Source organism: Phoenix dactylifera, chromosome 4, assembly GCF_051530095.1.
Source record: "Phoenix dactylifera cultivar Ajwa chromosome 4, Ajwa_hap1_PhDact_Kaust_v1.1, whole genome shotgun sequence".
Lineage (NCBI taxonomy): Eukaryota > Viridiplantae > Streptophyta > Magnoliopsida > Arecales > Arecaceae > Phoenix > Phoenix dactylifera.
The window spans coordinates 36,721,996-36,739,023 of NC_143193.1; the positions used below are offsets into that span (position 1 = coordinate 36,721,996).

The window sequence follows — 17,028 nt, forward strand, 5'->3', positions numbered from 1 at the left end:
AGGAGAAGCCAAAAGCCCAAAAATAAAAAATAAATGTTATCAAAAAATAAAAAAGCGGGCAAAAAATAAAAGGGGTGCAACACGAGGACTTCCCAGGGGGTCACCCATCCTAGTACTACTCTCGCCCAAGCACGCTTAACTGCGGAGTTCTGATGGGATCCGGTGCATTAGTGCTGGTATGATCGCACCCATGACATGCCCTTCGAAACTCCCTTTTATGACAAAGCAGCAGACCTCGACGGCCCGAGACATTCGCGCTGCCGGGGCCGTTCTGGCGTAGGATTCAACGCGCTGTTCCGCTATGCGGCATGGCACCGCCAGTCTCCGGACTCAGTTTATTTTCGGGGGAAAAAAATTATCCGAAGAGGAAAAGCCAAAAGCCGAAAAATAAAAAATAAATGTTATCAAAAAATAAAAAAGCGGGCAAAAAATAAAAGGGGTGCAACACGAGGACTTCCCAGGGGGTCACCCATCCTAGTACTACTCTCGCCCAAGCACGCTTAACTGCGGAGTTCTGATGGGATCAGGTGCATTAGTGCTGGTATGATCGCACCCATGATATGCCCTTCGAAACTCCCTTTTATGACAAAGCAGCAGACCTCGACGGCCCAAGACATTCGCGCTGCCGGGGCCGTTCTGGCGTAGGATTCAACGCGCTGGTCCCGCTATGCGGCATGGCACCGCCAGTCTCCGGACCCAGTTTATTGTCGGGGGAAAAAAATTATCCGAAGAGGAAAAGCCAAAAGCCAAAAAATTAAAAATAAATATTATCAAAAAATAAAAAAGCGGGCAAAAAATAAAAAGGGTGCAACATGAGGACTTCCCAGGGGGTCACCCATCCTAGTACTTCTCTCGCCCAAGCACGCCTAACTGCGGAGTTATGATGGGATCCGGTGCATTAGTGCCGGTATGATCGCACCCATGACATGCCCTTCGAAACTCCCTTTTATGACAAAGCAGCAGACCGCGACGGCCCGAGACATTCGCGCTGCCGGGACCGTTCTGGCGTAGGATTCAACGCGCTGTTCCGCTATGCGGCATGGCACCGCGAGTCTCCGGACTCAGTTTATTTTCGGGGGAAAAAAATTATCCGAAGAGGAAAAGCCAAAAGCCGAAAAATTAAAAATAAATATTATCAAAAAATAAAAAAGCGGGCAAAAAATAAAAGGGGTGCAACACGAGGACTTCCCAGGGGGTCACCCATCCTAGTACTACTCTCGCCCAAGCACGCTTAACTGCGGAGTTCTGATGGGATCCGGTGCATTAGTGCTGGTATGATCGCACCCATGACATGCCCATCGAAACTCCCTTTTATGACAAAGCAGCAGACCTCGACGGCCCGAGACATTCGCGCCGCCGGGGCCGTTCTGGCGCAGGATTCAACGCGCTATTCCCGCTATGCGGCATGGCACCGCCAGTCTCCGGACTCAGTTTATTTTCGGGGGAAAAAAATTATCCGAAGAGGAAAAGCCAAAAGCCGAAAAATTAAAAATAAATATTATCAAAAAATAAAAATGTGGAGAAAAAAATAAAAAGGGTGCAACACGAGGACTTCCCAGGGGGTCACCCATCCTAGTACTACTCTCGCCCAAGCACGCTTAACTGCGGAGTTCTGATGGGATCCGGTGCATTAGTGCTGGTATGATCGCACCAATGACATGCCCTTCGAAACTCCCTTTTATGACAAAGCAGCAGACCTCGACGGACCGAGACATTCGCGATGCCGGGGCCGTTCTGGCGTAGGATTCAACGCGCTGTTCCGCTATGCGGCATGGCACCGCGAGTCTCCGGACTCAGTTTATTTTCGGGGGAAAAAAATTATCCGAAGAGGAAAAGCCAAAAGCCGAAAAATTAAAAATAAATATTATCAAAAAATAAAAAAGCGGGCAAAAAATAAAAGGGGTGCAACACGAGGACTTCCCAGGGGGTCACCCATCCTAGTACTACTCTCGCCCAAGCACGCTTAACTGCGGAGTTCTGATGGGATCCGGTGCATTAGTGCTGGTATGATCGCACCCATGACATGCCCATCGAAACACCCTTTTATGACAAAGCAGCAGACCTCGACGGCCCGAGACATTCGCGCTGCCGGGGCCGTTCTGGCGTAGGATTCAATGCGCTGTTCCGCTATGCGGCATGGCACCGCGAGTCTCCGGACTCAGTTTATTTTCGAGGGAAAAAAATTATCCGAAGAGGAAAAGCCAAAAGCCAAAAAATTAAAAATAAATGTTATCAAAAAAGAAAAAAGCGGGCAAAAAATAAAAGGGGTGCAACACGAGGACTTCCCAGGGGGTCACCCATCCTAGTACTACTCTCGCCCAAGCACGCTTAACTGCGGAGTTCTGATGGGATCAGGTGCATTAGTGCTGGTATGATCGCACCCATGATATGCCCTTCGAAACTCCCTTTTATGACAAAGCAGCAGACCTCGACGGCCCGAGACATTCGCGCTGCCGGGGCCGTTCTGGCGTAGGATTCAACGCGCTGGTCCCGCTATGTGGCATGGCACCGCCAGTCTCCGGACCCAGTTTATTGTCGGGGGAAAAAAATTATCCGAAGAGGAAAAGCCAAAAGCCAAAAAATTAAAAATAAATATTATCAAAAAATAAAAAAGCGGGCAAAAAATAAAAAGGGTGCAACATGAGGACTTCCCAGGGGGTCACCCATCCTAGTACTACTCTCGCCCAAGCACGCTTAACTGCAGAGTTCTGATAGGATCCGGTGCATTAGTGCTGGTATGATCGCACCCAAGACATGCCCTTCGAAACTCCCTTTTATGACAAAGTAGCAGACCTCGACGGCCCGAGACATTCGCGCTGCCGGGGCCGTTCTGGCGTAGGATTCAACACGCTGTTCCGCTATGCGGCATGGCACCGCCAGTCTCCGGACTCAGTTTATTTTCGGGAGAAAAAAATTATCCGAAGAGGAGAAGCCAAAAGCCGAAAAATAAAAAATAAATGTTATCAAAAAATAAAAAAGCGGGCAAAAAATAAAAGGGGTGCAACACGAGGACTTCCCAGGGGGTCACCCATCCTAGTACTACTCTCGCCCAAGCACGCTTAACTACGGAGTTCTGATGGGATCCGGTGCATTAGTGCTGGTATGATCGCACCCATGACATGCCCTTCGAAACTCCCTTTTATGACAAAGCAGCAGACCTCGACGGCCCGAGACATTCGCGCTGCCGGGGCCGTTCTGGCGTAGGATTCAACGCGCTGTTCCGCTATGCGGCATGGCACCGCCAGTCTCCGGACTCAGTTTATTTTCGGGGGAAAAAAATTATCCGAAGAGGAAAAGCCAAAAGCCGAAAAATAAAAAATAAATGTTATCAAAAAATAAAAAAGCGGGCAAAAAATAAAAGGGGTGCAACACGAGGACTTCCCAGGGGGTCACCCATCCTAGTACTACTCTCGCCCAAGCACGCTTAACTGCGGAGTTCTGATGGGATCAGGTGCATTAGTGCTGGTATGATCGCACCCATGATATGCCCTTCGAAACTCCCTTTTATGACAAAGCAGCAGACCTCGACGGCCCGAGACATTCGCGCTGCCGGGGCCGTTCTGGCGTAGGATTCAACGCGCTGGTCCCGCTATGCGGCATGGCACCGCCAGTCTCCGGACCCAGTTTATTGTCGGGGGAAAAAAATTATCCGAAGAGGAAAAGCCAAAAGCCAAAAAATTAAAAATAAATATTATCAAAAAATAAAAAAGCGGGCAAAAAATAAAAAGGGTGCAACATGAGGACTTCCCAGGGGGTCACCCATCCTAGTACTACTCTCGCCCAAGCACGCTTAACTGCAGAGTTCTGATAGGATCCGTTGCATTAGTGCTGGTATGATCGCACCCAAGACATGCCCTTCGAAACTCCCTTTTATGACAAAGTAGCAGACCTCGACGGCCCGAGACATTCGCGCTGCCGGGGCCGTTCTGGCGTAGGATTCAACACGCTGTTCCGCTATGCGGCATGGCACCGCCAGTCTCCGGACTCAGTTTATTTTCGGGAGAAAAAAATTATCCGAAGAGGAAAAGCCAAAAGCCGAAAAATAAAAAATAAATGTTATCAAAAAATAAAAAAGCGGGCAAAAAATAAAAGGGGTGCAACACGAGGACTTCCCAGGGGGTCACCCATCCTAGTACTACTCTCGCCCAAGCACGCTCAACTGCGGAGTTCTGATGGGATCCGGTGCATTAGTGCTGGTATGATCGCACCCATGACATGCCCTTCGAAACTCCCTTTTATGACAAAGCAGCAGACCTCGACGGCCCGAGACATTCGCGCTGCCGGGGCCGTTCTGGCGTAGGATTCAACGCGCTGTTCCGCTATGCGGCATGGCACCGCCAGTCTCCGGACTGAGTTTATTTTCGGGGGAAAAAAATTATCCGAAGAGGAAAAGCCAAAAGCCGAAAAATAAAAAATAAATGTTATCAAAAAATAAAAAAGCGGGCAAAAAATAAAAGGGGTGCAACACGAGGACTTCCCAGGGGGTCACCCATCCTAGTACTACTCTCGCCCAAGCACGCTTAACTGCGGAGTTCTGATGGGATCCGGTGTATTAGTGCTGGTATGATCGCACCCATGACATGCCCTTCGAAACTCCCTTTTATGATAAAGCAGCAGACCTCGACGGCCCGAGACATTCGCGCTGCCGGGGCCGTTCTGGCGTAGGATTCAACGCGCTGTTCCGCTATGCGGCATGGCACCGCCAGTCTCCGGACTCAGTTTATTTTCGGGGGGAAAAAATTATCCGAAGAGGAAAAGCCAAAAGCCAAAAAATTAAAAATAAATATTATCAAAAAATAAAAAAGCGGGCAAAAAATAAAAAGGGTGCAACACGAGGACTTCCCAGGGGGTCACCCATCCTAGTACTTCTCTCGCCCAAGCACGCCTAACTGCGGAGTTATGATGGGATCCGGTGCATTAGTGCTGGTATGATCGCACCCATGACATGCCCTTCGAAACTCCCTTTTATGACAAAGCAGCAGACCGCGACGGCCCGAGACATTCGCGCTGCCGGGGCCGTTCTGGCGTAGGATTCAACGCGCTGTTCCGCTATGCGGCATGGCACCGCGAGTCTCCGGACTCAGTTTATTTTCGGGGGAAAAAAATTATCCGAAGAGGAAAAGCCAAAAGCCGAAAAATTAAAAATAAATATTATCAAAAAATAAAAAAGCGGGCAAAAAATAAAAGGGGTGCAACACGAGGACTTCCCAGGGGGTCACCCATCCTAGTACTACTCTCGCCCAAGCACGCTTAACTGCGGAGTTCTGATGGGATCCGGTGCATTAGTGCTGGTATGATCGCACCCATGACATGCCCATCGAAACTCCCTTTTATGACAAAGCAGCAGACCTCGACGGCCCGAGACATTCGCGCCGCCGGGGCCGTTCTGGCGTAGGATTCAACGCGCTATTCCCGCTATGCGGCATGGCACCGCCAGTCTCCGGACTCAGTTTATTTTCGGGGGAAAAAAATTATCCGAAGAGGAAAAGCCAAAAGCCGAAAAATTAAAAATAAATATTATCAAAAAATAAAAAAGTGGAGAAAAAAATAAAAAGGGTGCAACACGAGGACTTCCCAGGGGGTCACCCATCCTAGTACTACTCTCGCCCAAGCACGGTTAACTGCGGAGTTCTGATGGGATCCGTTGCATTAGTGCTGGTATGATCGCACCCATGACATGCCCTTCGAAACTCCCTTTTATGACAAAGCAGCAGACCTCGACGGCCCGAGACATTCGCGCTGCCGGGGCCGTTCTGGCGTAGGATTCAACGCGCTGTTCCGCTATGCGGCATGGCACCGCGAGTCTCCGGACTCAGTTTATTTTCGGGGGAAAAAAATTATCCGAAGAGGAAAAGCCAAAAGCCGAAAAATTAAAAATAAATATTATCAAAAAATAAAAAAGCGGGCAAAAAATAAAAGGGGTGCAACACGAGGACTTCCCAGGGGGTCACCCATCCTAGTACTACTCTCGCCCAAGCACGCTTAACTGCGGAGTTCTGATGGGATCCGGTGCATTAGTGCTGGTATGATCGCACCCATGACATGCCCATCGAAACACCCTTTTATGACAAAGCAGCAGACCTCGACGGCCCGAGACATTCGCGCTGCCGGGGCCGTTCTGGCGTAGGATTCAATGCGCTGTTCCGCTATGCGGCATGGCACCGCGAGTCTCCGGACTGAGTTTATTTTCGAGGGAAAAAAATTATCCGAAGAGGAAAAGCCAAAAGCCAAAAAATTAAAAATAAATGTTATCAAAAAAGAAAAAAGCGGGCAAAAAATAAAAGGGGTGCAACACGAGGACTTCCCAGGGGGTCACCCATCCTAGTACTACTCTCGCCCAAGCACGCTTAACTGCGGAGTTCTGATGGGATCCGGTGCATTAGTGCTGGTATGATCGCACCCATGATACGCCCTTCGAAACTCCCTTTTATGACAAAGCAGCAGACCTCGACGGCGCGAGACATTCGCGCTGCCGGGGCCGTTCTGGCGTAGGATTCAACGCGCTGGTCCCGCAATGCGGCATGGCACCGCCAGTCTCCGGACCCAGTTTATTGTCGGGGGAAAAAAATTATCCGAAGAGGAAAAGCCAAAAGCCAAAAAATTAAAAATAAATATTATCAAAAAATAAAAAAGCGGGCAAAAAATAAAAAGGGTGCAACATGAGGACTTCCCAGGGGGTCACCCATCCTAGTACTACTCTCGCCCAAGCACGCTTAACTGCAGAGTTCTGATAGGATCCGGTGCATTAGTGCTGGTATGATCGCACCCAAGACATGCCCTTCGAAACTCCCTTTTATGACAAAGTAGCAGACCTCGACGGCCCGAGACATTCGCGCTGCCGGGGCCGTTCTGGCGTAGGATTCAACACGCTGTTCCGCTATGCGGCATGGCACCGCCAGTCTCCGGACTCAGTTTATTTTCGGGGGAAAAAAATTATCCGAAGAGGAGAAGCCAAAAGCCGAAAAATAAAAAATAAATGTTATCAAAAAATAAAAAAGCGGGCAAAAAATAAAAGGGGTGCAACACGAGGACTTCCCAGGGGGTCACCCATCCTAGTACTACTCTCGCCCAAGCACGCTTAACTACGGAGTTCTGATGGGATCCGGTGCATTAGTGCTGGTATGATCGCACCCATGACATGCCCTTCGAAACTCCCTTTTATGACAAAGCAGCAGACCTCGACGGCCCGAGACATTCGCGCTGCCGGGGCCGTTCTGGCGTAGGATTCAACGCGCTGTTCCGCTATGCGGCATGGCACCGCCAGTCTCCGGACTCAGTTTATTTTCGGGGGAAAAAAATTATCCGAAGAGGAAAAGCCAAAAGCCGAAAAATAAAAAATAAATGTTATCAAAAAATAAAAAAGCGGGCAAAAAATAAAAGGGGTGCAACACGAGGACTTCCCAGGGGGTCACCCATCCTAGTACTACTCTCGCCCAAGCACGCTTAACTGCGGAGTTCTGATGGGATCAGGTGCATTAGTGCTGGTATGATCGCACCCATGATATGCCCTTCGAAACTCCCTTTTATGACAAAGCAGCAGACCTCGACGGCCCGAGACATTCGCGCTGCCGGGGCCGTTCTGGCGTAGGATTCAACGCGCTGGTCCCGCTATGCGGCATGGCACCGCCAGTCTCCGGACCCAGTTTATTGTCGGGGGAAAAAAATTATCCGAAGAGGAAAAGCCAAAAGCCAAAAAATTAAAAATAAATATTATCAAAAAATAAAAAAGCGGGCAAAAAATAAAAAGGGTGCAACATGAGGACTTCCCAGGGGGTCACCCATCCTAGTACTACTCTCGCCCAAGCACGCTTAACTGCAGAGTTCTGATAGGATCCGGTGCATTAGTGCTGGTATGATCGCACCCAAGACATGCCCTTCGAAACTCCCTTTTATGACAAAGTAGCAGACCTCGACGGCCCGAGACATTCGCGCTGCCGGGGCCGTTCTGGCGTAGGATTCAACACGCTGTTCCGCTATGCGGCATGGCACCGCCAGTCTCCGGACTCAGTTTATTTTCGGGAGAAAAAAATTATCCGAAGAGGAAAAGCCAAAAGCCGAAAAATAAAAAATAAATGTTATCAAAAAATAAAAAAGCGGGCAAAAAATAAAAGGGGTGCAACACGAGGACTTCCCAGGGGGTCACCCATCCTAGTACTACTCTCGCCCAAGCACGCTTAACTGCGGAGTTCTGATGGGATCCGGTGCATTAGTGCTGGTATGATCGCACCCATGACATGCCCTTCGAAACTCCCTTTTATGACAAAGCAGCAGACCTCGACGGCCCGAGACATTCGCGCTGCCGGGGCCGTTCTGGCGTAGGATTCAACGCGCTGTTCCGCTATGCGGCATGGCACCGCCAGTCTCCGGACTGAGTTTATTTTCGGGGGAAAAAAATTATCCGAAGAGGAAAAGCCAAAAGCCGAAAAATAAAAAATAAATGTTATCAAAAAATAAAAAAGCGGGCAAAAAATAAAAGGGGTGCAACACGAGGACTTCCCAGGGGGTCACCCATCCTAGTACTACTCTCGCCCAAGCACGCTTAACTGCGGAGTTCTGATGGGATCCGGTGTATTAGTGCTGGTATGATCGCACCCATGACATGCCCTTCGAAACTCCCTTTTATGATAAAGCAGCAGACCTCGACGGCCCGAGACATTCGCGCTGCCGGGGCCGTTCTGGCGTAGGATTCAACGCGCTGTTCCGCTATGCGGCATGGCACCGCCAGTCTCCGGACTCAGTTTATTTTCGGGGGGAAAAAATTATCCGAAGAGGAAAAGCCAAAAGCCAAAAAATTAAAAATAAATATTATCAAAAAATAAAAAAGCGGGCAAAAAATAAAAAGGGTGCAACACGAGGACTTCCCAGGGGGTCACCCATCCTAGTACTTCTCTCGCCCAAGCACGCCTAACTGCGGAGTTATGATGGGATCCGGTGCATTAGTGCTGGTATGATCGCACCCATGACATGCCCTTCGAAACTCCCTTTTATGACAAAGCAGCAGACCGCGACGGCCCGAGACATTCGCGCTGCCGGGGCCGTTCTGGCGTAGGATTCAACGCGCTGTTCCGCTATGCGGCATGGCACCGCGAGTCTCCGGACTCAGTTTATTTTCGGGGGAAAAAAATTATCCGAAGAGGAAAAGCCAAAAGCCGAAAAATTAAAAATAAATATTATCAAAAAATAAAAAAGCGGGCAAAAAATAAAAGGGGTGCAACACGAGGACTTCCCAGGGGGTCACCCATCCTAGTACTACTCTCGCCCAAGCACGCTTAACTGCGGAGTTCTGATGGGATCCGGTGCATTAGTGCTGGTATGATCGCACCCATGACATGCCCATCGAAACTCCCTTTTATGACAAAGCAGCAGACCTCGACGGCCCGAGACATTCGCGCCGCCGGGGCCGTTCTGGCGTAGGATTCAACGCGCTATTCCCGCTATGCGGCATGGCACCGCCAGTCTCCGGACTCAGTTTATTTTCGGGGGAAAAAAATTATCCGAAGAGGAAAAGCCAAAAGCCGAAAAATTAAAAATAAATATTATCAAAAAATAAAAAAGTGGAGAAAAAAATAAAAAGGGTGCAACACGAGGACTTCCCAGGGGGTCACCCATCCTAGTACTACTCTCGCCCAAGCACGGTTAACTGCGGAGTTCTGATGGGATCCGTTGCATTAGTGCTGGTATGATCGCACCCATGACATGCCCTTCGAAACTCCCTTTTATGACAAAGCAGCAGACCTCGACGGCCCGAGACATTCGCGCTGCCGGGGCCGTTCTGGCGTAGGATTCAACGCGCTGTTCCGCTATGCGGCATGGCACCGCGAGTCTCCGGACTCAGTTTATTTTCGGGGGAAAAAAATTATCCGAAGAGGAAAAGCCAAAAGCCGAAAAATTAAAAATAAATATTATCAAAAAATAAAAAAGCGGGCAAAAAATAAAAGGGGTGCAACACGAGGACTTCCCAGGGGGTCACCCATCCTAGTACTACTCTCGCCCAAGCACGCTTAACTGCGGAGTTCTGATGGGATCCGGTGCATTAGTGCTGGTATGATCGCACCCATGACATGCCCATCGAAACACCCTTTTATGACAAAGCAGCAGACCTCGACGGCCCGAGACATTCGCGCTGCCGGGGCCGTTCTGGCGTAGGATTCAATGCGCTGTTCCGCTATGCGGCATGGCACCGCGAGTCTCCGGACTGAGTTTATTTTCGAGGGAAAAAAATTATCCGAAGAGGAAAAGCCAAAAGCCAAAAAATTAAAAATAAATGTTATCAAAAAAGAAAAAAGCGGGCAAAAAATAAAAGGGGTGCAACACGAGGACTTCCCAGGGGGTCACCCATCCTAGTACTACTCTCGCCCAAGCACGCTTAACTGCGGAGTTCTGATGGGATCCGGTGCATTAGTGCTGGTATGATCGCACCCATGATACGCCCTTCGAAACTCCCTTTTATGACAAAGCAGCAGACCTCGACGGCGCGAGACATTCGCGCTGCCGGGGCCGTTCTGGCGTAGGATTCAACGCGCTGGTCCCGCAATGCGGCATGGCACCGCCAGTCTCCGGACCCAGTTTATTGTCGGGGGAAAAAAATTATCCGAAGAGGAAAAGCCAAAAGCCAAAAAATTAAAAATAAATATTATCAAAAAATAAAAAAGCGGGCAAAAAATAAAAAGGGTGCAACATGAGGACTTCCCAGGGGGTCACCCATCCTAGTACTACTCTCGCCCAAGCACGCTTAACTGCAGAGTTCTGATAGGATCCGGTGCATTAGTGCTGGTATGATCGCACCCAAGACATGCCCTTCGAAACTCCCTTTTATGACAAAGTAGCAGACCTCGACGGCCCGAGACATTCGCGCTGCCGGGGCCGTTCTGGCGTAGGATTCAACACGCTGTTCCGCTATGCGGCATGGCACCGCCAGTCTCCGGACTCAGTTTATTTTCGGGGGAAAAAAATTATCCGAAGAGGAGAAGCCAAAAGCCGAAAAATAAAAAATAAATGTTATCAAAAAATAAAAAAGCGGGCAAAAAATAAAAGGGGTGCAACACGAGGACTTCCCAGGGGGTCACCCATCCTAGTACTACTCTCGCCCAAGCACGCTTAACTACGGAGTTCTGATGGGATCCGGTGCATTAGTGCTGGTATGATCGCACCCATGACATGCCCTTCGAAACTCCCTTTTATGACAAAGCAGCAGACCTCGACGGCCCGAGACATTCGCGCTGCCGGGGCCGTTCTGGCGTAGGATTCAACGCGCTGTTCCGCTATGCGGCATGGCACCGCCAGTCTCCGGACTCAGTTTATTTTCGGGGGAAAAAAATTATCCGAAGAGGAAAAGCCAAAAGCCGAAAAATAAAAAATAAATGTTATCAAAAAATAAAAAAGCGGGCAAAAAATAAAAGGGGTGCAACACGAGGACTTCCCAGGGGGTCACCCATCCTAGTACTACTCTCGCCCAAGCACGCTTAACTGCGGAGTTCTGATGGGATCAGGTGCATTAGTGCTGGTATGATCGCACCCATGATATGCCCTTCGAAACTCCCTTTTATGACAAAGCAGCAGACCTCGACGGCCCGAGACATTCGCGCTGCCGGGGCCGTTCTGGCGTAGGATTCAACGCGCTGGTCCCGCTATGCGGCATGGCACCGCCAGTCTCCGGACCCAGTTTATTGTCGGGGGAAAAAAATTATCCGAAGAGGAAAAGCCAAAAGCCAAAAAATTAAAAATAAATATTATCAAAAAATAAAAAAGCGGGCAAAAAATAAAAAGGGTGCAACATGAGGACTTCCCAGGGGGTCACCCATCCTAGTACTACTCTCGCCCAAGCACGCTTAACTGCAGAGTTCTGATAGGATCCGGTGCATTAGTGCTGGTATGATCGCACCCAAGACATGCCCTTCGAAACTCCCTTTTATGACAAAGTAGCAGACCTCGACGGCCCGAGACATTCGCGCTGCCGGGGCCGTTCTGGCGTAGGATTCAACACGCTGTTCCGCTATGCGGCATGGCACCGCCAGTCTCCGGACTCAGTTTATTTTCGGGAGAAAAAAATTATCCGAAGAGGAAAAGCCAAAAGCCGAAAAATAAAAAATAAATGTTATCAAAAAATAAAAAAGCGGGCAAAAAATAAAAGGGGTGCAACACGAGGACTTCCCAGGGGGTCACCCATCCTAGTACTACTCTCGCCCAAGCACGCTTAACTGCGGAGTTCTGATGGGATCCGGTGCATTAGTGCTGGTATGATCGCACCCATGACATGCCCTTCGAAACTCCCTTTTATGACAAAGCAGCAGACCTCGACGGCCCGAGACATTCGCGCTGCCGGGGCCGTTCTGGCGTAGGATTCAACGCGCTGTTCCGCTATGCGGCATGGCACCGCCAGTCTCCGGACTGAGTTTATTTTCGGGGGAAAAAAATTATCCGAAGAGGAAAAGCCAAAAGCCGAAAAATAAAAAATAAATGTTATCAAAAAATAAAAAAGCGGGCAAAAAATAAAAGGGGTGCAACACGAGGACTTCCCAGGGGGTCACCCATCCTAGTACTACTCTCGCCCAAGCACGCTTAACTGCGGAGTTCTGATGGGATCCGGTGTATTAGTGCTGGTATGATCGCACCCATGACATGCCCTTCGAAACTCCCTTTTATGATAAAGCAGCAGACCTCGACGGCCCGAGACATTCGCGCTGCCGGGGCCGTTCTGGCGTAGGATTCAACGCGCTGTTCCGCTATGCGGCATGGCACCGCCAGTCTCCGGACTCAGTTTATTTTCGGGGGGAAAAAATTATCCGAAGAGGAAAAGCCAAAAGCCAAAAAATTAAAAATAAATATTATCAAAAAATAAAAAAGCGGGCAAAAAATAAAAAGGGTGCAACACGAGGACTTCCCAGGGGGTCACCCATCCTAGTACTTCTCTCGCCCAAGCACGCCTAACTGCGGAGTTATGATGGGATCCGGTGCATTAGTGCTGGTATGATCGCACCCATGACATGCCCTTCGAAACTCCCTTTTATGACAAAGCAGCAGACCGCGACGGCCCGAGACATTCGCGCTGCCGGGGCCGTTCTGGCGTAGGATTCAACGCGCTGTTCCGCTATGCGGCATGGCACCGCGAGTCTCCGGACTCAGTTTATTTTCGGGGGAAAAAAATTATCCGAAGAGGAAAAGCCAAAAGCCGAAAAATTAAAAATAAATATTATCAAAAAATAAAAAAGCGGGCAAAAAATAAAAGGGGTGCAACACGAGGACTTCCCAGGGGGTCACCCATCCTAGTACTACTCTCGCCCAAGCACGCTTAACTGCGGAGTTCTGATGGGATCCGGTGCATTAGTGCTGGTATGATCGCACCCATGACATGCCCATCGAAACTCCCTTTTATGACAAAGCAGCAGACCTCGACGGCCCGAGACATTCGCGCCGCCGGGGCCGTTCTGGCGTAGGATTCAACGCGCTATTCCCGCTATGCGGCATGGCACCGCCAGTCTCCGGACTCAGTTTATTTTCGGGGGAAAAAAATTATCCGAAGAGGAAAAGCCAAAAGCCGAAAAATTAAAAATAAATATTATCAAAAAATAAAAAAGTGGAGAAAAAAATAAAAAGGGTGCAACACGAGGACTTCCCAGGGGGTCACCCATCCTAGTACTACTCTCGCCCAAGCACGGTTAACTGCGGAGTTCTGATGGGATCCGTTGCATTAGTGCTGGTATGATCGCACCCATGACATGCCCTTCGAAACTCCCTTTTATGACAAAGCAGCAGACCTCGACGGCCCGAGACATTCGCGCTGCCGGGGCCGTTCTGGCGTAGGATTCAACGCGCTGTTCCGCTATGCGGCATGGCACCGCGAGTCTCCGGACTCAGTTTATTTTCGGGGGAAAAAAATTATCCGAAGAGGAAAAGCCAAAAGCCGAAAAATTAAAAATAAATATTATCAAAAAATAAAAAAGCGGGCAAAAAATAAAAGGGGTGCAACACGAGGACTTCCCAGGGGGTCACCCATCCTAGTACTACTCTCGCCCAAGCACGCTTAACTGCGGAGTTCTGATGGGATCCGGTGCATTAGTGCTGGTATGATCGCACCCATGACATGCCCATCGAAACACCCTTTTATGACAAAGCAGCAGACCTCGACGGCCCGAGACATTCGCGCTGCCGGGGCCGTTCTGGCGTAGGATTCAATGCGCTGTTCCGCTATGCGGCATGGCACCGCGAGTCTCCGGACTGAGTTTATTTTCGAGGGAAAAAAATTATCCGAAGAGGAAAAGCCAAAAGCCAAAAAATTAAAAATAAATGTTATCAAAAAAGAAAAAAGCGGGCAAAAAATAAAAGGGGTGCAACACGAGGACTTCCCAGGGGGTCACCCATCCTAGTACTACTCTCGCCCAAGCACGCTTAACTGCGGAGTTCTGATGGGATCCGGTGCATTAGTGCTGGTATGATCGCACCCATGATACGCCCTTCGAAACTCCCTTTTATGACAAAGCAGCAGACCTCGACGGCGCGAGACATTCGCGCTGCCGGGGCCGTTCTGGCGTAGGATTCAACGCGCTGGTCCCGCAATGCGGCATGGCACCGCCAGTCTCCGGACCCAGTTTATTGTCGGGGGAAAAAAATTATCCGAAGAGGAAAAGCCAAAAGCCAAAAAATTAAAAATAAATATTATCAAAAAATAAAAAAGCGGGCAAAAAATAAAAAGGGTGCAACATGAGGACTTCCCAGGGGGTCACCCATCCTAGTACTACTCTCGCCCAAGCACGCTTAACTGCAGAGTTCTGATAGGATCCGGTGCATTAGTGCTGGTATGATCGCACCCAAGACATGCCCTTCGAAACTCCCTTTTATGACAAAGTAGCAGACCTCGACGGCCCGAGACATTCGCGCTGCCGGGGCCGTTCTGGCGTAGGATTCAACACGCTGTTCCGCTATGCGGCATGGCACCGCCAGTCTCCGGACTCAGTTTATTTTCGGGGGAAAAAAATTATCCGAAGAGGAAAAGCCAAAAGCCGAAAAATAAAAAATAAATGTTATCAAAAAATAAAAAAGCGGGCAAAAAATAAAAGGGGTGCAACACGAGGACTTCCCAGGGGGTCACCCATCCTAGTACTACTCTCGCCCAAGCACGCTTAACTACGGAGTTCTGATGGGATCCGGTGCATTAGTGCTGGTATGATCGCACCCATGACATGCCCTTCGAAACTCCCTTTTATGACAAAGCAGCAGACCTCGACGGCCCGAGACATTCGCGCTGTCGGGGCCGTTCTGGCGTAGGATTCAACGCGCTGTTCCGCTATGCGGCATGGCACCGCCAGTCTCCGGACTCAGTTTATTTTCGGGGGAAAAAAATTATCCGAAGAGGAAAAGCCAAAAGCCGAAAAATAAAAAATAAATGTTATCAAAAAATAAAAAAGCGGGCAAAAAATAAAAGAGGTGCAACACGAGGACTTCCCAGGGGGTCACCCATCCTAGTACTACTCTCGCCCAAGCACGCTTAACTGCGGAGTTCTGATGGGATCAGGTGCATTAGTGCTGGTATGATCGCACCCATGATATGCCCTTCGAAACTCCCTTTTATGACAAAGCAGCAGACCTCGACGACCCGAGACATTCGCGCTGCCGGGGCCGTTCTGGCGTAGGATTCAACGCGCTGGTCCCGCTATGCGGCATGGCACCGCCAGTCTCCGGACCCAGTTTATTGTCGGGGGAAAAAAATTATCCGAAGAGGAAAGGCCAAAAGCCAAAAAATTAAAAATAAATATTATCAAAAAATAAAAAAGCGGGCAAAAAATAAAAAGGGTGCAACATGAGGACTTCCCAGGGGGTCACCCATCCTAGTACTACTCTCGCCCAAGCACGCTTAACTGCAGAGTTCTGATAGGATCCGGTGCATTAGTGCTGGTATGATCGCACCCAAGACATGCCCTTCGAAACTCCCTTTTATGACAAAGTAGCAGACCTCGACGGCCCGAGACATTCGCGCTGCCGGGGCCGTTCTGGCGTAGGATTCAACACGCTGTTCCGCTATGCGGCATGGCACCGCCAGTCTCCGGACTCAGTTTATTTTCGGGGGAAAAAAATTATCCGAAGAGGAAAAGCCAAAAGCCAAAAAATTAAAAATAAATATTATCAAAAAATAAAAAAGCGGGCAAAAAATAAAAAGGGTGCAACACGAGGACTTCCCAGGGGGTCACCCATCCTAGTACTACTCTCGCCCAAGCACGCTTAACTGCGGAGTTCTGATCGGATCCGGCGCATTAGTGCTGGTATGATCGCACCCATGACATGCCCTTCGAAACTCCCTTTTATGACAAAGCAGCAGACCTCGACGGCCCGAGGCATTCGCGCTGCCGGGGCCGTTCTGGTGTAGGATTCAACGCGCTGTTCCGCTATGCGGCATGGCACCGCGAGTCTCCGGACTCAGTTTATTTTCGGGGGAAAAAAATTATCCGAAGAGGAAAAGCCAAAAGCCGAAAAATTAAAAATAAATATTATCAAAAAATAAAAAAGCGGGCAAAAAATAAAAGGGGTGCAACACGAGGACTTCCCAGGGGGTCACCCATCCTAGTACTACTCTCGCCCAAGCACGCTTAACTGCGGAGTTATGATGGGATCCGGTGCATTAGTGCTGGTATGATCGCACCCATGACATGCCCATCGAAACTCCCTTTTATGACAAAGCAGCAGACCTCGACGGCCCGAGACATTCACGCCGCCGGGGCCGTTCTGGCGTAGGATTCAACGCGCTGGTCCCGCTATGCGGCATGGCACCGCCAGTCTCCGGACTCAGTTTATTTTCGGGGGAAAAAAATTATCCGAAGAGGAAAAGCCAAAAGCCGAAAAATTAAAAATAAATATTATCAAAAAATAAAAAAGTGGAGAAAAAAATAAAAAGGGTGCAACACGAGGACTTCCCAGGGGGTCACCCATCCTAGTACTACTCTCGCCCAAGCACGCTTAACTGCGGAGTTCTGATGGGATCCGGTGCATTAGTGCTGGTATGATCGCACCCATGACATGCCCTTCGAAACTCCCTTTTAT

The 17,028-nt window shown here is 49.4% G+C and overlaps 42 non-coding genes and 5 pseudogenes across 42 annotated transcripts; all 47 read right to left on the reverse strand.

The window, feature by feature from the left end:
* Positions 1-71: 71 nt before the first annotated feature.
* Positions 72-190, reverse strand: LOC149761228 (5S ribosomal RNA). The gene has a single exon (XR_016409942.1). It is a non-coding gene; the product is annotated as a 5S ribosomal RNA (ribosomal RNA).
* Positions 191-436: 246 nt separating this feature from the next.
* On the reverse strand, positions 437-555 carry LOC149761229 (5S ribosomal RNA). Its single transcript, XR_016403467.1, has one exon. It is a non-coding gene; the product is annotated as a 5S ribosomal RNA (ribosomal RNA).
* A 247-nt stretch (positions 556-802) lies between these two features.
* LOC149761230 (5S ribosomal RNA) lies at positions 803-921 on the reverse strand (annotated as a pseudogene).
* Positions 922-1,167: 246 nt separating this feature from the next.
* LOC149761231 (5S ribosomal RNA) lies at positions 1,168-1,286 on the reverse strand. The gene has a single exon (XR_016409943.1). It is a non-coding gene; the product is annotated as a 5S ribosomal RNA (ribosomal RNA).
* A 248-nt stretch (positions 1,287-1,534) lies between these two features.
* On the reverse strand, positions 1,535-1,653 carry LOC149761232 (5S ribosomal RNA). The gene has a single exon (XR_016401984.1). It is a non-coding gene; the product is annotated as a 5S ribosomal RNA (ribosomal RNA).
* Positions 1,654-1,899: 246 nt separating this feature from the next.
* Positions 1,900-2,018, reverse strand: LOC149761233 (5S ribosomal RNA). The gene has a single exon (XR_016409944.1). It is a non-coding gene; the product is annotated as a 5S ribosomal RNA (ribosomal RNA).
* A 246-nt stretch (positions 2,019-2,264) lies between these two features.
* On the reverse strand, positions 2,265-2,383 carry LOC149761234 (5S ribosomal RNA). The gene has a single exon (XR_016403468.1). It is a non-coding gene; the product is annotated as a 5S ribosomal RNA (ribosomal RNA).
* A 247-nt stretch (positions 2,384-2,630) lies between these two features.
* Positions 2,631-2,749, reverse strand: LOC149761235 (5S ribosomal RNA). The gene has a single exon (XR_016408378.1). It is a non-coding gene; the product is annotated as a 5S ribosomal RNA (ribosomal RNA).
* A 246-nt stretch (positions 2,750-2,995) lies between these two features.
* LOC149761236 (5S ribosomal RNA) lies at positions 2,996-3,114 on the reverse strand. Its single transcript, XR_016412496.1, has one exon. It is a non-coding gene; the product is annotated as a 5S ribosomal RNA (ribosomal RNA).
* A 246-nt stretch (positions 3,115-3,360) lies between these two features.
* LOC149761237 (5S ribosomal RNA) lies at positions 3,361-3,479 on the reverse strand. Its single transcript, XR_016403469.1, has one exon. It is a non-coding gene; the product is annotated as a 5S ribosomal RNA (ribosomal RNA).
* Positions 3,480-3,726: 247 nt separating this feature from the next.
* On the reverse strand, positions 3,727-3,845 carry LOC149761238 (5S ribosomal RNA; annotated as a pseudogene).
* A 246-nt stretch (positions 3,846-4,091) lies between these two features.
* LOC149761239 (5S ribosomal RNA) lies at positions 4,092-4,210 on the reverse strand. The gene has a single exon (XR_016403823.1). It is a non-coding gene; the product is annotated as a 5S ribosomal RNA (ribosomal RNA).
* Positions 4,211-4,456: 246 nt separating this feature from the next.
* LOC149761240 (5S ribosomal RNA) lies at positions 4,457-4,575 on the reverse strand. Its single transcript, XR_016401201.1, has one exon. It is a non-coding gene; the product is annotated as a 5S ribosomal RNA (ribosomal RNA).
* Positions 4,576-4,821: 246 nt separating this feature from the next.
* Positions 4,822-4,940, reverse strand: LOC149761241 (5S ribosomal RNA; annotated as a pseudogene).
* A 246-nt stretch (positions 4,941-5,186) lies between these two features.
* LOC149761242 (5S ribosomal RNA) lies at positions 5,187-5,305 on the reverse strand. Its single transcript, XR_016409945.1, has one exon. It is a non-coding gene; the product is annotated as a 5S ribosomal RNA (ribosomal RNA).
* A 248-nt stretch (positions 5,306-5,553) lies between these two features.
* Positions 5,554-5,672, reverse strand: LOC149761243 (5S ribosomal RNA). The gene has a single exon (XR_016405777.1). It is a non-coding gene; the product is annotated as a 5S ribosomal RNA (ribosomal RNA).
* A 246-nt stretch (positions 5,673-5,918) lies between these two features.
* On the reverse strand, positions 5,919-6,037 carry LOC149761244 (5S ribosomal RNA). The gene has a single exon (XR_016409946.1). It is a non-coding gene; the product is annotated as a 5S ribosomal RNA (ribosomal RNA).
* A 246-nt stretch (positions 6,038-6,283) lies between these two features.
* LOC149761245 (5S ribosomal RNA) lies at positions 6,284-6,402 on the reverse strand. Its single transcript, XR_016409947.1, has one exon. It is a non-coding gene; the product is annotated as a 5S ribosomal RNA (ribosomal RNA).
* Positions 6,403-6,649: 247 nt separating this feature from the next.
* On the reverse strand, positions 6,650-6,768 carry LOC149761246 (5S ribosomal RNA). Its single transcript, XR_016408379.1, has one exon. It is a non-coding gene; the product is annotated as a 5S ribosomal RNA (ribosomal RNA).
* Positions 6,769-7,014: 246 nt separating this feature from the next.
* Positions 7,015-7,133, reverse strand: LOC149761247 (5S ribosomal RNA). The gene has a single exon (XR_016412497.1). It is a non-coding gene; the product is annotated as a 5S ribosomal RNA (ribosomal RNA).
* Positions 7,134-7,379: 246 nt separating this feature from the next.
* On the reverse strand, positions 7,380-7,498 carry LOC149761248 (5S ribosomal RNA). Its single transcript, XR_016403470.1, has one exon. It is a non-coding gene; the product is annotated as a 5S ribosomal RNA (ribosomal RNA).
* Positions 7,499-7,745: 247 nt separating this feature from the next.
* LOC149761249 (5S ribosomal RNA) lies at positions 7,746-7,864 on the reverse strand. Its single transcript, XR_016408381.1, has one exon. It is a non-coding gene; the product is annotated as a 5S ribosomal RNA (ribosomal RNA).
* A 246-nt stretch (positions 7,865-8,110) lies between these two features.
* LOC149761250 (5S ribosomal RNA) lies at positions 8,111-8,229 on the reverse strand. Its single transcript, XR_016409948.1, has one exon. It is a non-coding gene; the product is annotated as a 5S ribosomal RNA (ribosomal RNA).
* Positions 8,230-8,475: 246 nt separating this feature from the next.
* LOC149761251 (5S ribosomal RNA) lies at positions 8,476-8,594 on the reverse strand. The gene has a single exon (XR_016401301.1). It is a non-coding gene; the product is annotated as a 5S ribosomal RNA (ribosomal RNA).
* Positions 8,595-8,840: 246 nt separating this feature from the next.
* On the reverse strand, positions 8,841-8,959 carry LOC149761252 (5S ribosomal RNA; annotated as a pseudogene).
* A 246-nt stretch (positions 8,960-9,205) lies between these two features.
* LOC149761253 (5S ribosomal RNA) lies at positions 9,206-9,324 on the reverse strand. The gene has a single exon (XR_016409949.1). It is a non-coding gene; the product is annotated as a 5S ribosomal RNA (ribosomal RNA).
* A 248-nt stretch (positions 9,325-9,572) lies between these two features.
* Positions 9,573-9,691, reverse strand: LOC149761254 (5S ribosomal RNA). The gene has a single exon (XR_016405778.1). It is a non-coding gene; the product is annotated as a 5S ribosomal RNA (ribosomal RNA).
* Positions 9,692-9,937: 246 nt separating this feature from the next.
* On the reverse strand, positions 9,938-10,056 carry LOC149761255 (5S ribosomal RNA). Its single transcript, XR_016409951.1, has one exon. It is a non-coding gene; the product is annotated as a 5S ribosomal RNA (ribosomal RNA).
* A 246-nt stretch (positions 10,057-10,302) lies between these two features.
* On the reverse strand, positions 10,303-10,421 carry LOC149761256 (5S ribosomal RNA). Its single transcript, XR_016409952.1, has one exon. It is a non-coding gene; the product is annotated as a 5S ribosomal RNA (ribosomal RNA).
* A 247-nt stretch (positions 10,422-10,668) lies between these two features.
* On the reverse strand, positions 10,669-10,787 carry LOC149761257 (5S ribosomal RNA). Its single transcript, XR_016408382.1, has one exon. It is a non-coding gene; the product is annotated as a 5S ribosomal RNA (ribosomal RNA).
* A 246-nt stretch (positions 10,788-11,033) lies between these two features.
* On the reverse strand, positions 11,034-11,152 carry LOC149761258 (5S ribosomal RNA). The gene has a single exon (XR_016412498.1). It is a non-coding gene; the product is annotated as a 5S ribosomal RNA (ribosomal RNA).
* A 246-nt stretch (positions 11,153-11,398) lies between these two features.
* LOC149761259 (5S ribosomal RNA) lies at positions 11,399-11,517 on the reverse strand. The gene has a single exon (XR_016403472.1). It is a non-coding gene; the product is annotated as a 5S ribosomal RNA (ribosomal RNA).
* A 247-nt stretch (positions 11,518-11,764) lies between these two features.
* LOC149761260 (5S ribosomal RNA) lies at positions 11,765-11,883 on the reverse strand. Its single transcript, XR_016408383.1, has one exon. It is a non-coding gene; the product is annotated as a 5S ribosomal RNA (ribosomal RNA).
* Positions 11,884-12,129: 246 nt separating this feature from the next.
* On the reverse strand, positions 12,130-12,248 carry LOC149761261 (5S ribosomal RNA). Its single transcript, XR_016409953.1, has one exon. It is a non-coding gene; the product is annotated as a 5S ribosomal RNA (ribosomal RNA).
* Positions 12,249-12,494: 246 nt separating this feature from the next.
* On the reverse strand, positions 12,495-12,613 carry LOC149761262 (5S ribosomal RNA). Its single transcript, XR_016401400.1, has one exon. It is a non-coding gene; the product is annotated as a 5S ribosomal RNA (ribosomal RNA).
* Positions 12,614-12,859: 246 nt separating this feature from the next.
* LOC149761263 (5S ribosomal RNA) lies at positions 12,860-12,978 on the reverse strand (annotated as a pseudogene).
* A 246-nt stretch (positions 12,979-13,224) lies between these two features.
* Positions 13,225-13,343, reverse strand: LOC149761264 (5S ribosomal RNA). Its single transcript, XR_016409954.1, has one exon. It is a non-coding gene; the product is annotated as a 5S ribosomal RNA (ribosomal RNA).
* A 248-nt stretch (positions 13,344-13,591) lies between these two features.
* LOC149761265 (5S ribosomal RNA) lies at positions 13,592-13,710 on the reverse strand. Its single transcript, XR_016405779.1, has one exon. It is a non-coding gene; the product is annotated as a 5S ribosomal RNA (ribosomal RNA).
* Positions 13,711-13,956: 246 nt separating this feature from the next.
* On the reverse strand, positions 13,957-14,075 carry LOC149761266 (5S ribosomal RNA). Its single transcript, XR_016409955.1, has one exon. It is a non-coding gene; the product is annotated as a 5S ribosomal RNA (ribosomal RNA).
* A 246-nt stretch (positions 14,076-14,321) lies between these two features.
* LOC149761267 (5S ribosomal RNA) lies at positions 14,322-14,440 on the reverse strand. The gene has a single exon (XR_016409956.1). It is a non-coding gene; the product is annotated as a 5S ribosomal RNA (ribosomal RNA).
* Positions 14,441-14,687: 247 nt separating this feature from the next.
* LOC149761268 (5S ribosomal RNA) lies at positions 14,688-14,806 on the reverse strand. The gene has a single exon (XR_016408384.1). It is a non-coding gene; the product is annotated as a 5S ribosomal RNA (ribosomal RNA).
* A 246-nt stretch (positions 14,807-15,052) lies between these two features.
* LOC149761269 (5S ribosomal RNA) lies at positions 15,053-15,171 on the reverse strand. Its single transcript, XR_016412499.1, has one exon. It is a non-coding gene; the product is annotated as a 5S ribosomal RNA (ribosomal RNA).
* Positions 15,172-15,417: 246 nt separating this feature from the next.
* Positions 15,418-15,536, reverse strand: LOC149761270 (5S ribosomal RNA). The gene has a single exon (XR_016405091.1). It is a non-coding gene; the product is annotated as a 5S ribosomal RNA (ribosomal RNA).
* A 247-nt stretch (positions 15,537-15,783) lies between these two features.
* LOC149761271 (5S ribosomal RNA) lies at positions 15,784-15,902 on the reverse strand. The gene has a single exon (XR_016408385.1). It is a non-coding gene; the product is annotated as a 5S ribosomal RNA (ribosomal RNA).
* A 246-nt stretch (positions 15,903-16,148) lies between these two features.
* LOC149761272 (5S ribosomal RNA) lies at positions 16,149-16,267 on the reverse strand. Its single transcript, XR_016405704.1, has one exon. It is a non-coding gene; the product is annotated as a 5S ribosomal RNA (ribosomal RNA).
* A 246-nt stretch (positions 16,268-16,513) lies between these two features.
* On the reverse strand, positions 16,514-16,632 carry LOC149761273 (5S ribosomal RNA). Its single transcript, XR_016405902.1, has one exon. It is a non-coding gene; the product is annotated as a 5S ribosomal RNA (ribosomal RNA).
* A 248-nt stretch (positions 16,633-16,880) lies between these two features.
* On the reverse strand, positions 16,881-16,999 carry LOC149761274 (5S ribosomal RNA). The gene has a single exon (XR_016412096.1). It is a non-coding gene; the product is annotated as a 5S ribosomal RNA (ribosomal RNA).
* Between the last annotated feature and the right edge of the window lie 29 nt (positions 17,000-17,028).